Source organism: Culex quinquefasciatus, chromosome 2 (assembly GCF_015732765.1).
Source record: "Culex quinquefasciatus strain JHB chromosome 2, VPISU_Cqui_1.0_pri_paternal, whole genome shotgun sequence".
Taxonomy (NCBI): Eukaryota; Metazoa; Arthropoda; class Insecta; order Diptera; family Culicidae; genus Culex; species Culex quinquefasciatus.
This window is the reverse complement of record NC_051862.1, coordinates 139,414,300-139,427,788: the sequence shown is the minus strand read 5'-3', so window position 1 is coordinate 139,427,788 and position 13,489 is coordinate 139,414,300. Positions and strand designations below refer to the sequence as shown.

At 42.9% G+C, this 13,489-nt stretch overlaps 1 protein-coding gene across 1 annotated transcript in view; it reads right to left on the bottom strand.

Annotated features, from left to right (window-relative positions):
• Positions 1-13,489, bottom strand: part of LOC6031831 (zinc finger and BTB domain-containing protein 17) — a 54,960-nt gene that overhangs the window by 30,157 nt on the left and 11,314 nt on the right. The gene's annotated exons all lie outside the window — the stretch shown is intronic.

Genomic DNA, 13,489 nt, shown 5'->3' with positions numbered 1-13,489 from the left:
TTCAAAATTCAAATCAACAAGAAGACAACAGCTTATAAGACCTTTAAAAAACCTCCTGATTTGTTGTTAGGTGCTCAAAACAAATGGAATGTTATTGAATTGACAATTTAACAGAATATGACAAAAATCACAAATTCTCGACTTATTATCGATTTTTTGCGGATTTATGAGAGTTTCAGAAATTTTTCCGACTTTCCCGATTTTCCGACTCGAGTGGCCAGTGGCCTAACCAAAAAACCATTCAATTTTGTTCTACTGACATTAACAACAAACAAGTTGTCAAACGATTTGCCATCGATCAAAGTGAGCCTTCTTGTGAAAATTTGGCCCATACATCCAATTGAAATGTGGTCAAAGACAAACTTATGGGAAATTGGACGAGCTTTCCGGTAAAAATATTTTCGAGACTGAAAAATCAAGTCTGGCATATAGAAATCGCAAAAAATCATCAAAAAACCTATTTTTTCAACATTTTTTATTTTTAAAACCGCTGTAACTTCACGAGGATTGGGCTTAGGATAATGGTCAATGTGGAGACTTTTATGTAAAATGTTGACGTTTAGAGCACTCTTCAAAAAAACAGTTTCAGTAAATGATTTTTGTATTTTTTTAGGTGAGTTGCTCCATCCTGCATTTTTTGTGAGTCTTTTTGTAACATCTTAGGCTATTTTCACAAAAATCAAATTTTACTTTTAAACATAAAAATCTCATAAAGTGGAATGTTTTTTTTTTCAGTGTATTTTTTTGGAAAGCCCGTCAAATTTCCTACAAGTTTGTCTTTGACCACTTTTTGATACGATGCAAAGGCTTCGAGATACAGCAATATTTAGATTACGAAATACCAAAATATTTAAAACACTAACGCCCTTCTCAAATGTTATTATAGAGTGTAACTGGCTCCATATACACAAAAATGGCTTATATATGCCTAGGATTGCATGTCATTGAAATCGGAGAGCGTCGAGAAAATTGTTCCCCATATTATTTTTTATATTTTTTTAGGTTTTAGGATTTTTGGATCGATAGAAGTTAATTTTGCTAAAATAGGATTCCCCATGCAAATCCCATGCCAACTTAAATGCTAAAGAGCTTTGACGAAACCCGAACCAAATTTGCTGAACATTTCAGGGGAGCTTCTGTGGACATAGAACAATAATTTTTAAACAATGCAGAGGTTTAGCTGACATTGTTGTATTTCCAAGAGGGCCTGAACCACACTAGCGCCGCCCTGTAATCGGTACAAAGCATGTTGTGAGATTTTTTTTTACAAATAATATAGATAACCAGCTAACAACGGAGATTAGGGACATAGAGGATGAATGAAATTAGGCTAGTACAAGTTATGAGCAATAAAGCCTTGATTTTAGTTAGCGAATTGGAGAATCCTAGAAAATTTGTCACTTTCTATATTTTAAGAAAGCTATTTGACAGATTTTTCCGATGTTCCTAAAAGACAATCTTATCAAAAGAAATGAGTAATGAAGCTTAAATTATAAAAAAAAAAATAGCGTGCGATTTTGTGACAAGTCAGTTGTTAAAAGATAGTCGAATCACAAATAAGCAATTAAATTACAAATCTCGCTTACTTTTTTAAAAGGTCTTATCTACATTGGAAACCCATGTAGCATTGGTTGTATTGCAAAAGTAATATAGAAATAATATTTATAATTATTTCAGAAACAATACTTAAAAAATACCTCTTGAGATCATTTTGGGCCACTAAACTAATGTTATATTAGACTTTCAAAGTCTAATAGTTGCTCCAATTTCCCCCCAAATCCCCGCTTCACCCTCATCATTAGGGTCATCGTTCTTAATCCTAATTGGCGCAGCCAACCAAAAAGGTGCTGGCCTGGCACAAAAGTTTCAATCTGTCCTCAGCCCACTTGCCCCGGGGACGGGAGGGGAAAAAGGCAGAAGGTAGCAAAAAGTGGGTCCAGCGGAGCTGCGCACATGCCCCCCCCCCCTACAACAACAACTCCACACTACTTCGTACTCCAAATGGGGGCCAGCTGCAGGCAGGCAGGCCTGAATGCTGCCTCCGAGAGTTGTTGCGAGCGCATTGAGCTGATTTCGAGAGCGCTTTTACCTTGTCCTCTTTTCTGGCCCGCGCGCGCGTTGACTGGGTCGCGTCGCGGCTGCTGCTGCTGCTGACTTGCTTTGCTGTGCCGAGTATTGTTACGAAGCCAACCTGATGACTACACGTCGTCGTCGTCCAAGGTCCACCTTCGAGGTGAGGACGCGGCGGGCAGAACCTAGATTCTACAACGCACAGGTCGGCGGTCCTAGTTTCGAGTTACTGCTGCTAGGTGGATTGATCTCCCGTAGCTTAAATCGGCTAATTTCGGTCACTGTACCAATTGGCACGAAATCACTAAATGGAACACACCTTTCGACGCGACGCGGACGAGGTCACAACAGGTAGGAGGAGGCAGCAAGTGGCCACTCTCCGTCGTTCTAGTTTAATCCTTCCAGGTCACCGACGTTCAAGGTTGAACGACCTTTTCCTTCAGAATCGCTTCCGGGTTGTTCTCCGTTTCAATCAACTTCCAAGGGACGTCGTCCCAAAGTAGGTCGCGGTCGCACTTCCGGATGGCCTCGGAACACACAGTCACTCACTCACGCACACGACCCGAATTCTTCCGTCCAAGGACCAACGAAACACCAAACACTGTCAACACACTCAAGGTCTTCCTCCGGCGAATGAAATGTCCAGACGGCCACAAAACCAGACTCGCGTCCGCACCGCGAGCACTCCCGAAAACGTCTGCGACGCGGAGTTGAAGCCAGCACCGGACGAGGGCCTGAAAATTTTATCTCGCGAAAAGGCGAAGAGTCGCGAAACGAGAACACAACCCGCGCGCGAGAGAGAAACGAGGGCCGCGAAAATGGAACGCGAGAAACGTCAAAGTGTTTTTGTTTTGACGTCGGCGCAAGGTAGAAACGACGCAAAAGGTGGGGTGAAAAATAGTAGCGCAAATTTGAGCATGTGCAAGCGCAATTTTGGGTAAAAACGTGCAACTACTTTTAAAGTAAAATAAAAATGAAAAGAACGTTCAAAAATAATTAAATCTTACATCGACCAATTCCAACGATATTTTGGTTCAAAGCGTTGAAAAATTATGTTGTTGTAATTCATTTCAAGATTCACCAAAGTCCCTGCCAAACATGTTGGCTTGACAAACTTAGTTGTATGAGTCGCATGATAAACAACTTTGCGAGAAAGAGAAAACAGAGCTCTGCGGAACTGTGGAGAATCTTCTCCGAACTCTGCACACGTGAGACGCAACAACATCATTGACGACGACACGTGCGAGTTCGGGCTGGGAGCGGCCTCGCCAACCACCTGTTGTTAACGTGGAGGAAATTATTAGAGCTGGCAATCTTCTTGACCTAGAAGTTGTACTTAAATCTAAAAGTTTTGAATTGTATAAATGCTTTGCTCAAATTATCATCAAGTCAAATCAAATAATTTATGCAAAACCTGGCCCAAAAATGTTAATTACAAGAAGCTGGGCGTAAAGGCAAACGCTCGTTTGGATACGTCAAACTCGTGTATGTTTGGGTACGTCAAATTCACTTCGACCCGAGGGGCGGGACAGTAATAAGAAATTAAATAATTTAATTAATTAACGGTAGGAATTAAATACATTAACGATTGTTTACGTTCAAAACAACGCCACCTCTTCTTACACTACATTGATTTGACAGTTTGACACCGCGCGTGTTTGTTGTTGTGTTTGGCGCAAAATTTGTGTCGTCGGAAAGCCGGTTGAGCAGGAAAGTGCCAGCGGGGCCAGTGCGGCACAGGCAAACCGGAAAAGTTGCGCAGCGCCATCCAAGGCGGTAGCAATGACGTTTTGGACGATATCGAAGCTGCTCCAGCCGGAAATTTGTTGGAGAAGGCCATCGAGCGGCGCATTGATACACACCTCGATGCTGCGTTTGTTGAAACGGATCCTCGATTCCAATTCTCCACCCACATATTTTCGCAAACATGGTCCAGTTGGTTTGGTCTGGCTTTTCGTTAGTCCTCCCGCCAAACAGCTGGGCATGTTGAATGCGGCCCACCAGCTTCGCCCCAGCCCCAGCTTCTGCGCCTGGGTCCTTGGCGATCGGCAAAGTGGCGCCGTTATTCCAGACACTCAAGAACTGGCCAACTTAACATGGCGGAATTATTATTGAAATAAATGAAACAACAAAGATGAGATATTTTATTTTCTTCTTTTCCATGCAATCTACCAAAAGTACCACCTAACGTAGATAAAAGCCACTCCAAGTAGGTTACTCTGATGAAATTATAATGGACTACTCCTGAATGCTTTTCCGTGTCACCCATTCCGGAACCTGCCTCAGTCTAGCACCCTAGCTCTAGTGCACCGCAGAGCGGCGTTGTCATCACAGCGCTCGTAGTGCAGTTTACGGTTGCACAGAAGTTGCAATTTATTTCCCCCGATGCCGATTTGTTGAAGGCATCGCTATCGCAAGCCACCACCAGCTGCAACGAAATCTTGCTCTTGTCTAACGTCTGATTTATATTCTTGAACTTGACCATAACACTCCGGCAAAGCGCGTTCCAGGATCTTGTCATAGGTGAAACCGCAGTTAACCATCTACTGGTTAAAGTAATCGACTCCGCCGGCTGCAATTTTTCCGTCAATGCACGTTTGGATCGTCCTCCTCCAAAATCTCTTCAGCTCCACGTCGTCATTCATTTTTACACGAAACCAAAACAAGCTTGACAGCCGAGCGTGCGAAAGAGACACAAAGCAAACCAAAGTTTTCAAAGCAGGTGTGGCGCTGTCAAATCTCAAATGACATGAGGAATTTAATTCCTTAATGTATTAAATACCAAAAATTAATATATTAAGGCCTTTGTCACGCCCCTCGCTTCGACCAGTCTTCCTATTTAGGATCTCTAGCGTAACTAACTACTTCCGTAGTTCTGTTAGACGAAGCTAAACGGATTGGGGATCAGAAAGACGGAGGGAAAGTGGCTCCGATTAGGGTGGTTTTTGCGAACGAGGAGACAAAAGAAAAGCTGTTTGACTGCAAGCGAACGCATGGTGTCCTGAAGGCAGCTCAACTAGGATCGAACTTTGCATCAGCTTCGGGCAGAATCGTCTTGAGGGATGAGCTTACGCCGTACGGGATAAATCTGCTTCGTGAAGTACGTGATCTACAGGAAAGTCTGGAAATCAAGTTCGTCTGGCCGGGAAGAGATGGTGTTATCCTGATGAGAAGAACCGAAAATTCAAAAATCGAACGTGTTCGCGATAAAAACGATATCCGGAAGCTGAATCAACGTCGAGCTAAAAGAAGTCTTGATGAAACTAATTCCTCGTTCAACATGTCCACGAATTCCTCGCCGCGCATTCAGCAGGAGTCCAAAAAGCGTTAATTGTATGTTGCCTTTTCATTATGAAATGTATCTTTTTTCTTTAAAATGTCTGTTCTAAATTATAATTATGAATGTATCGAAGAATGTATAACAAATAAAGCTGAATTGGGGTTCCATGCGTCCTTCAGGGTGTTTCAGTGGAATATTAGAGGGATGGGATCTCTGACCAAGTTTGATGTAATTAAAGAATTTCTGGATAGGTATAATGAGCGAATTGATGTGATTGTTATCGGAGAGACATGGATAAAAGAGGGCTGCCAAGATATGTACGTGCTGGATGGATACAAGGCTGTCTTCTCCTGTCGGCGTTCCTCACATGGTGGGTTAGCCATGTTTGTGAGGAGGATCTTCACCTAAACCTAACGGAGGTTAGACATACGGAAGGATTTCACATAATTGATGCAGATGTTCAAGCTTGTGGCCGTGACATCCATGTAATTGCTGTTTATCGACCGCCGGGGTACCCATTTACGAGTTTTCTGGACATCATTGATGACAAACTGCCTCGAACCAAAAAGGACCAACAATTCTTCATCGTTGGTGATGTTAACGTGCCCACAAACTTGCCTGCTGATAATGTTGTTAGAGAATATTCCCGTATGCTTTCATCGCACAACTTAAAGGTTACCAACACCACTGTCACCAGGCCTGCCAGTGGGAACATTCTGGACCACGTCGTGGGATCTATTGGACTAGGTGCAAACTTGCTGAATGAAACGATCGAGTGTGAAGTCAGTGATCATTCGATGATTCTGTCTTCAGTCAACTTTAAGGTGCCGAAAGTAACCCAGATTCTGGAGAAGCGTATAATCAACCATACGCTGCTGAATCAACGTTTTGCCAATGTCTTAGCAAACTTGCGGAGTGATCTTGATGCGAATGAGAAAATCAAGGAAATATCTGCAAGATACAACGATGTTTTGAATGCGTCCTCAAAGGTTGTCACCATTGAAGTCAAAACGAAAGGATACTGTCCATGGATGTCCTATGACCTTTGGTATCTAATGAGGATGAAAGAAAACCTGCGTAGGAGAAGTAAAACCCACCCCAGTGACTCCCATCTGAAGGATTTATTGAAGCACGTCTCCAAGACCCTGCAGGACAAGAAGGAAAAGGCAAAAAGGGAATATTACCACAACCTGATTCACAATTCATCAGAAAAGAACTCCTGGAAGCTGATCAACGAAGTTATGGGCCGGAAAACCAAAACTAAGCAAGAAATATCATTAAAGATGAACGGCGAGACTATTTCTGATACTTCGCAAGTGGCCAATGCACTCAATGAATTCTTCTGCAACGTGGGAGCTGAGCTTGCATCTGAAATAGACAGCGACAAAAATATCTGGAAGTTCCAATCTCTACCCTCATGCAACCTCTCCCTGTTCCTGAGACCTGCTACCCTGGAGGAGATTATACTGCTGATCAAGGACCTCAACGTTAACAAAGCACCTGGTCCAGATGGTGTACCAGCGACTGTAATCAAGACGCACCACCTTGCATTCGCAAATATATTGCTGGAGGTATTCAACGAGATCATTAGCACCGGTCAGTACCCTGAATCCCTGAAGCTGGCACGCGTTGTTCCTGTTTTCAAATCCGGAGAAGCGACGAACGTTAACAACTACAGGCCAATATCAACGCTTTCTGCCATGAACAAGATCGTGGAAAAACTGATCGCAAAAAGGATATCTGCATTCTTGTCTGCAAACGGGCTGATCTCCAACTTTCAGTACGGATTTCGGCAAGGAAGTAGTACATTGACAGCGACCAACGAACTTCTGGAAGATATTTATGGGCACCTTGACAACCGCCGGTTCTCTGGAGCGCTGTTTCTTGATCTCAAGAAAGCGTTCGATACGGTCAACCACGAACTGCTGCTTCGAAAGTTGGAACGATACGGTATAAGAGGAATTCCCAACAAGCTGTTGAGAAGTTACCTGTCAAACCGCCTCCAATTCGTCTCGGTAAATGGATTTTCTAGTGATCATCTACACATTGCCACTGGAGTGCCCCAAGGAAGCATTCTTGGTCCACTGCTGTTCCTTATCTTCATCAACGACCTGCCTCGTATGACCTGGCGTGGACAAATTCGTTTGTTTGTTGATGATACGGTTCTTTTGTATGGGAACGCTGACAGTACAAGGATTGCTGAGGACATAAGAGCTGATCTACAGTGCCTTCTTGAGTACTTCAAGTCAAACCTGTTATCACTAAACCTGGGAAAAACAAACTACATGATTTTCCACTCTGCATGGAGGAACGTGCCTGTCTTGCCTGCGGTACTTGTAGAAGATGTTGAGATCCAGAGGGTTTCAGTATACAAGTACCTTGGTCTAATACTGGACAGTAAGCTGAACTGGGAGTTGCATATCGATCATCTGAAACAAAGATTGCACCCATCTGCGGAGCTCTATGGAAAATGTCGTCGTTCGTGCCTCGAACCTGGCTGCTGAAGTTGTACTACACAATGGTTCACTCGAGACTCCAGTATCTTACAGCGGTATGGGGTTCAGCGCGCCAGGTTCGAATTCGGGAACTGCAATCGCTACAAAACCGCTGTTTGAAAGTGGTGTTCAACCTTCCCCGGCTGTATTCTACCCAAATGCTGTACGAAGACCCGAGGCACTCCGCCTTACCTATCCGAGGACTCCATGCCATTCAGAACATAACACTGACGCACAACATGATCAACGATCCTGAGACCCACCACAACCTTGAGCTTCCAACACTCAATAGTGGACGCCCCACCAGCTCTACTGGAGACCTTAGATTAACACGCCCCAACACAGAGCTTGGAAAAAATCGCTTCACGTACATTGGCTATAAACTGCACAACCTTCTGCCCGTTCCCCTAAAACTAGTGACTTCGAAGCAATCTTTTAAGCAAAGACTCCGTAGTTTATTGAAATCCACTGTCAGTTGCTTTCTTGCTGCCAACGATGTTCGCCTCTAATGCCACCCTATCTGCTCTAACTCTCGTTTTCCGATGCCGCCACCGCCCGCCGAGACCGCCAACCGCCAACCGCCCACCACCAACCGCCCACCGCCAACCGCCCACCACCAACCGCCCACCGCCAACCGCCAAACGCCCACCGCCAGCCATCAACCGCCCATCGCCAATCGCCCACCACCCACCGCCCACCGAAAACCGCCAAATGCTTACCACCCACACCCCACCACCCACCACCATCAATTGTATTCACTAACACCAGTCTCTAACTCTTAAAAAAAAAATAAAAAAAAGAATCGCAAAAAAATAAAAAAAAGAAGAAAAAATCCTCTTAAAAGAGCAAAATTGCTCACTGAGGATTTGTACAGTTAAGCGAGCTGGAAAAAAAAATCCACCAGCAACAACCACCGAGCCTAACCTCTTCCAGGTAGGTGAATGTTTCCAGCTGCTTGCTAGGAAGTGTGAAATTCGGTATTAAAAAAAAAAAAAAAAAAAAAGATCATCCGAATTATCTTGATCAGAACAGTATAGCTCTGGTTCCTTGCAAGTGTCCTATTTTGTTACCTCCACGTTGGCTTGGTTTTCATGATGACCTAGCTGGTGGCCTGTGGAAACGGCTCGTAAACCTTTGACCACCACGGGTCAGAATCGAGACGGTTAAAAGAAAGGGGCGCGACAATGTGGGAAAGGGAAGTAATCTGTGATTGTAGACGGTATTGTTTTGATTCGCAGCATGTTGAGTCAACTGCTGTGGATGTACCTGAAGCATCGAACAACGGGGTTTCTCTTCTTTCCATTTCAGCTACCACTTGTCCATTGTTTTCAATCTTCACCCTTTTCTTCAAACAAGTGAGGTTTGAGCCCTTGCTCAATTTATGGAATGGTTAAAGGATTAACACAAATATTACTATTGTATTTTTGGTAAACTTTTATAACATGCTTAGGACCAAAAATTGTAACAAAACACCGCGACAAAAGAAATAGCCTCGGAAATAGCAACATATAAACACGACTCAACACTAAGATAGATTTCAGGAGAAAACAAAACTCGACGGTAACATTTCAAAAGGCATCATGTACATTTTGACACTTTCTGGGTTATTGCATATTCTGAAAGTACTCCTAATAAGCTGGGTGCTGAAAAGACAGAATGCGTAACGTGATTTCCGAATGATCCCCACTGCTCCTCACTAATACAACTGCACTAGAGCTGTAAACATAAACAAAGTAGAAGGCTTTGTTCAAGCTCAAGCGTGACATATTTTTTGCTGCTGTAGTGACTTGTTTTGAAACATTTTGGATCTAATGATATTAAAGTATTCGCTGAAAAATTAAGTTCTTCGTGCTTTTTTTGTTCGTAGACTAAACGATGGGCGGTTAAAAGAGTCCTTCTTTGTTTTCAACGTGATGAAATATTGCGTCAGAAGTGGGGAAATTTTGTGAATTAGAAGAGCAACCGGATGGAAGTTGCGAGATTAGGTATCTTTGAAGCGCAGTGATAATACAGGAGTAAGATTATTCAATGTTGTTTGGCAGGTGCCATTCACAGTCACTGATAATTCGTCGTAAACAATTCGTAAACATAGGTTTTGAGTGAGACATAGCGCTAATGGAAATTTTAGCGACGAATTATGGCAATCTCGATTTCATCTCTTTTCTTTAGACTGACTCAAAAGCTCGACGCCCTCGACTTTTTTATTCCTGACAAAATAAACTATAGATCGATTACAATACTTGCCACTTCTTGGCATCATTTTTCAAACAGTAAATTGGTTCCGCTTTGACAGTTCTAAATTGAGGCCGCTTTGCGGACAACTATTCTGCACCCAGCTAATAAGCTACCTCTCCACCAAAAATGAGCAAAAGTTACTTCAGTAAATTCTGTTTAATAATGATTTTAAATAAAGTAACATAAACAAAATCTCTGCCATCAGCAGTCCCTGTTTATATAGCCCTGTCAACCTGTCAAACAAAAGACTACATGAACCTCGTGACGAAAGAAAAGCATCATGAAAAAAGCACCATGTACATTCGGCGAAGAAAAATGAATCATAACAAAGGGGGGACGCAGGGTGAAAGCAGGGTGATATAGACGTTGGTGATTTCAAAAGAAGTTATGTTTGTTTTTCTCAAATAAAATTACGAAAATAATGTTTTATTGAATTTGGATGATCAAGTATCAATAAAAGCAAGGTTTTTCATCGTTTGTTATCATTAGAACACCTTTTTTTGCTTTTATATTAAAATGGGAATTGAAAATGGATGCTCAACATTCAAATGCGTTTTTTTCAAAAAGGATGGTGTGTACATGATGCTTTTTGAAATGTTGGCATCGAACTCAGTAAAATAACAACAAGTTTTTGAATTCAAACTAAAAATAAAACAGTTTTTGCTTTAATGAAAGTTGATAGGTACACTTTAAATGGTTAGGTGCTTATACTTACATCAAACCCTACGCAATGTACCACCACCGGCCGAGTTAAAATGCGTAACCGGAAAAGAAGGTGTGCATGCCTGGCACGAACACTCAAAGCGTGTTCTAGCGTGTTGCTCGTACTGACTCAGAGCAAGGGTGAGATGTTGTCGAGGGGCGCGACATTGGCCTTAATGTATTAATTTTAGCCGTTAATATATTAAGGAATTAAATACCTCACGTCATTTGACATCTGACAGCGCCACACCTGCATTCTAAACATTGGTTTGGTATGTTTCTCTTTCACGCGCTTAACTGTCAAGTTTGTTTGGATTCCGTGAAGCGTTGGAAAAAAAGTGGTGATGGATAAAGTGTAATTTACGGAGAATGCATAAAAGATGTAATCCGCTGGTAGAGTAGATTCTGCCGGCGGAAGAGATTATTTTGCATCCATCATTTGCATCATTATTTTGCATCCAAAACGAGGGGAACGGAGAATTATTCTTTAAGGATGAACCCAACCTGTCCCGCGTCCGGATCGCACACAATCTACGCCAAAATCCCGCCCTACCTGCATGAACACCCCCGCTAGTGTCCCCGCTGGACGATGCCCATCAGCCGGCTGCTGACCGAGGTGACCGGCCTAGATTCGAGCGAGGCGGACGGCCTGCCGCAGAAGATTTGTGTTGTGTGCATTTCCTACCTCAAGCACGTGTACACGTTCCGGCGGCAGGCCATCGACAATTTGGCCGCAATGCTGACCGCCCGGTATCTGGTCACACGGTAAACGAATAACGGTTCCGCTAGAAAGGACCTGGACGATCTCATTGAACCGGTTGTGATAAACCGGCGGTGATACGACCGGAAATGAATGACGTTTGCCGCGGATGATGACGGCGGGGCCGGATGGGCGGGCGGTGCCCTTTCAGAAGAACCTGGACAAGCAGCAGCTAATGCAGGCGCTGTTGCTTAATGGAAATGGGCGGACGCAGCAGCAGCGGAGCAAGCGGCAGAACAATTTGGACGAGGTGCAATTACGTTGCGTGGTGAAAATGCACTTTTATTATCACAAATAAAAATAAGATTTGGTTGTTGTTTTTTTGTATTCGCTTTTTATTACCCAAGTAATGTTACCGAAAACTCTGCTCTCGCAGGCATCTTCCGACCTAACCACTTCTCTGGAACACGTAGGTAAATTTACATGGTTACATGATTCGCCCCAATATGCTCTTGGTCCTGGGCCATCCTCATATTCCGGATCTTCCGGTCACGAAACGTACTTCCGCTGGATCGTCTTCGATGGCTTCTTCGTTGATGTTCAGGTGCAGGCGCACTTCCAAGACGAAATCCATAAAATCGGTGCTGTAAATGTTGGGAACCAGGCTGGAGGCCAGTTTGCACTCGAAAACAGACACGGCGATTTGTCGAAGCCCCGTGAATTCATATGCGATCATCCAATGAGGACGAGTCAGCTAATTTTCCAGAGTTAATCATGTCGATGGAAATGATGTAGGACGTTGTCTGCCTGGATCCGGTTGACCACGTTCAGGAGGCAGGTTGGGATCTGGAACGCCACAGTTCCAAGTGAACTGGCATTATTGTACTTTCTGCGATGATGCATCTGGCAGGAGTTCAACCAGTTGGCTTGTTGGAGCAGATTCCTGACGAACAATGCCCTTTGGTTTGGTTAACGCAAATACACATTCGCAATCAACACAAAACAAAATTTGACCAAACACAACAACAAATATACCGCGCAATGTCAAGCTGCCAAACCAATGTGTTGTAATAAGAGGTGGCGTTGTTTTGATCGTAAACAAAAGTTAATTTTGCCTTAATTTGTTAATTTTGACCGTTAATTAATTAAATTATTTAATTTCTTACTATTGTCCTGCCCCTCGGATGTTGTGTAAGGGCAGTGCGTGTTCGTTGGGAACCTGTTGCATAAGATCGATCAAGGCCCGTTCTTTACACTGAAAATTGCGAATCGCGAATTTATTTTGTTTTATTTTGATTTTTCATTTTAGAACACCTTTTCTTTTAATATTTGATATACAATTTTCAGATTTTAGATTTTTTTTTTTCAATTCATGGTTATTTGAATTTTTGAACTTCTTCTTCCTCTACGGAACGAATTCGGCACTGCATTCAAATGAACGAATCTAAATTCGTTGATTGGAACGACTAACAGCTATCAAAAGCTTGAAACCACGTGTTCAGAAATTGTCGAACAATGGTGTTGAATATATATTTGTTTGTACAAATAAATCAAAAATTGAAAACTGCATTTTCTACCCTAAATAAGGACTTATCCAGGTTTTTAAGCGAAGATGGCGTTCGAATGGTGAACGCCCGAAATGTCAAAATCGCGCAGTAGCACCAACATTAGAAAAAAAATGTGGCTGTCATGCCATGGCACACTATTTCCGTAATGTTGGTACCACTGCGTGATTTTGACATTTCGGGAGTTCACCATCCGAACGCCATCTTCGCTTAAAAACCTCGATAGGACCCGAAATAAGGACTAAAAAGGACGTTAATTTGAGATCACTCATTGTGTGGGTTGACCAAAAACGTAAAGGGCATTTTCTACCCGAAATAAGGGCTTTTAAGCCAAAAGAACGTTAATTTGAGATCACTCAGTGTCTGGGTCGACAAAAAACTTAAAAGTTCACTTTCTACCCGAAATAAGGGCTTTTAGGCTAAAAAGACGTTAATTTGGGAT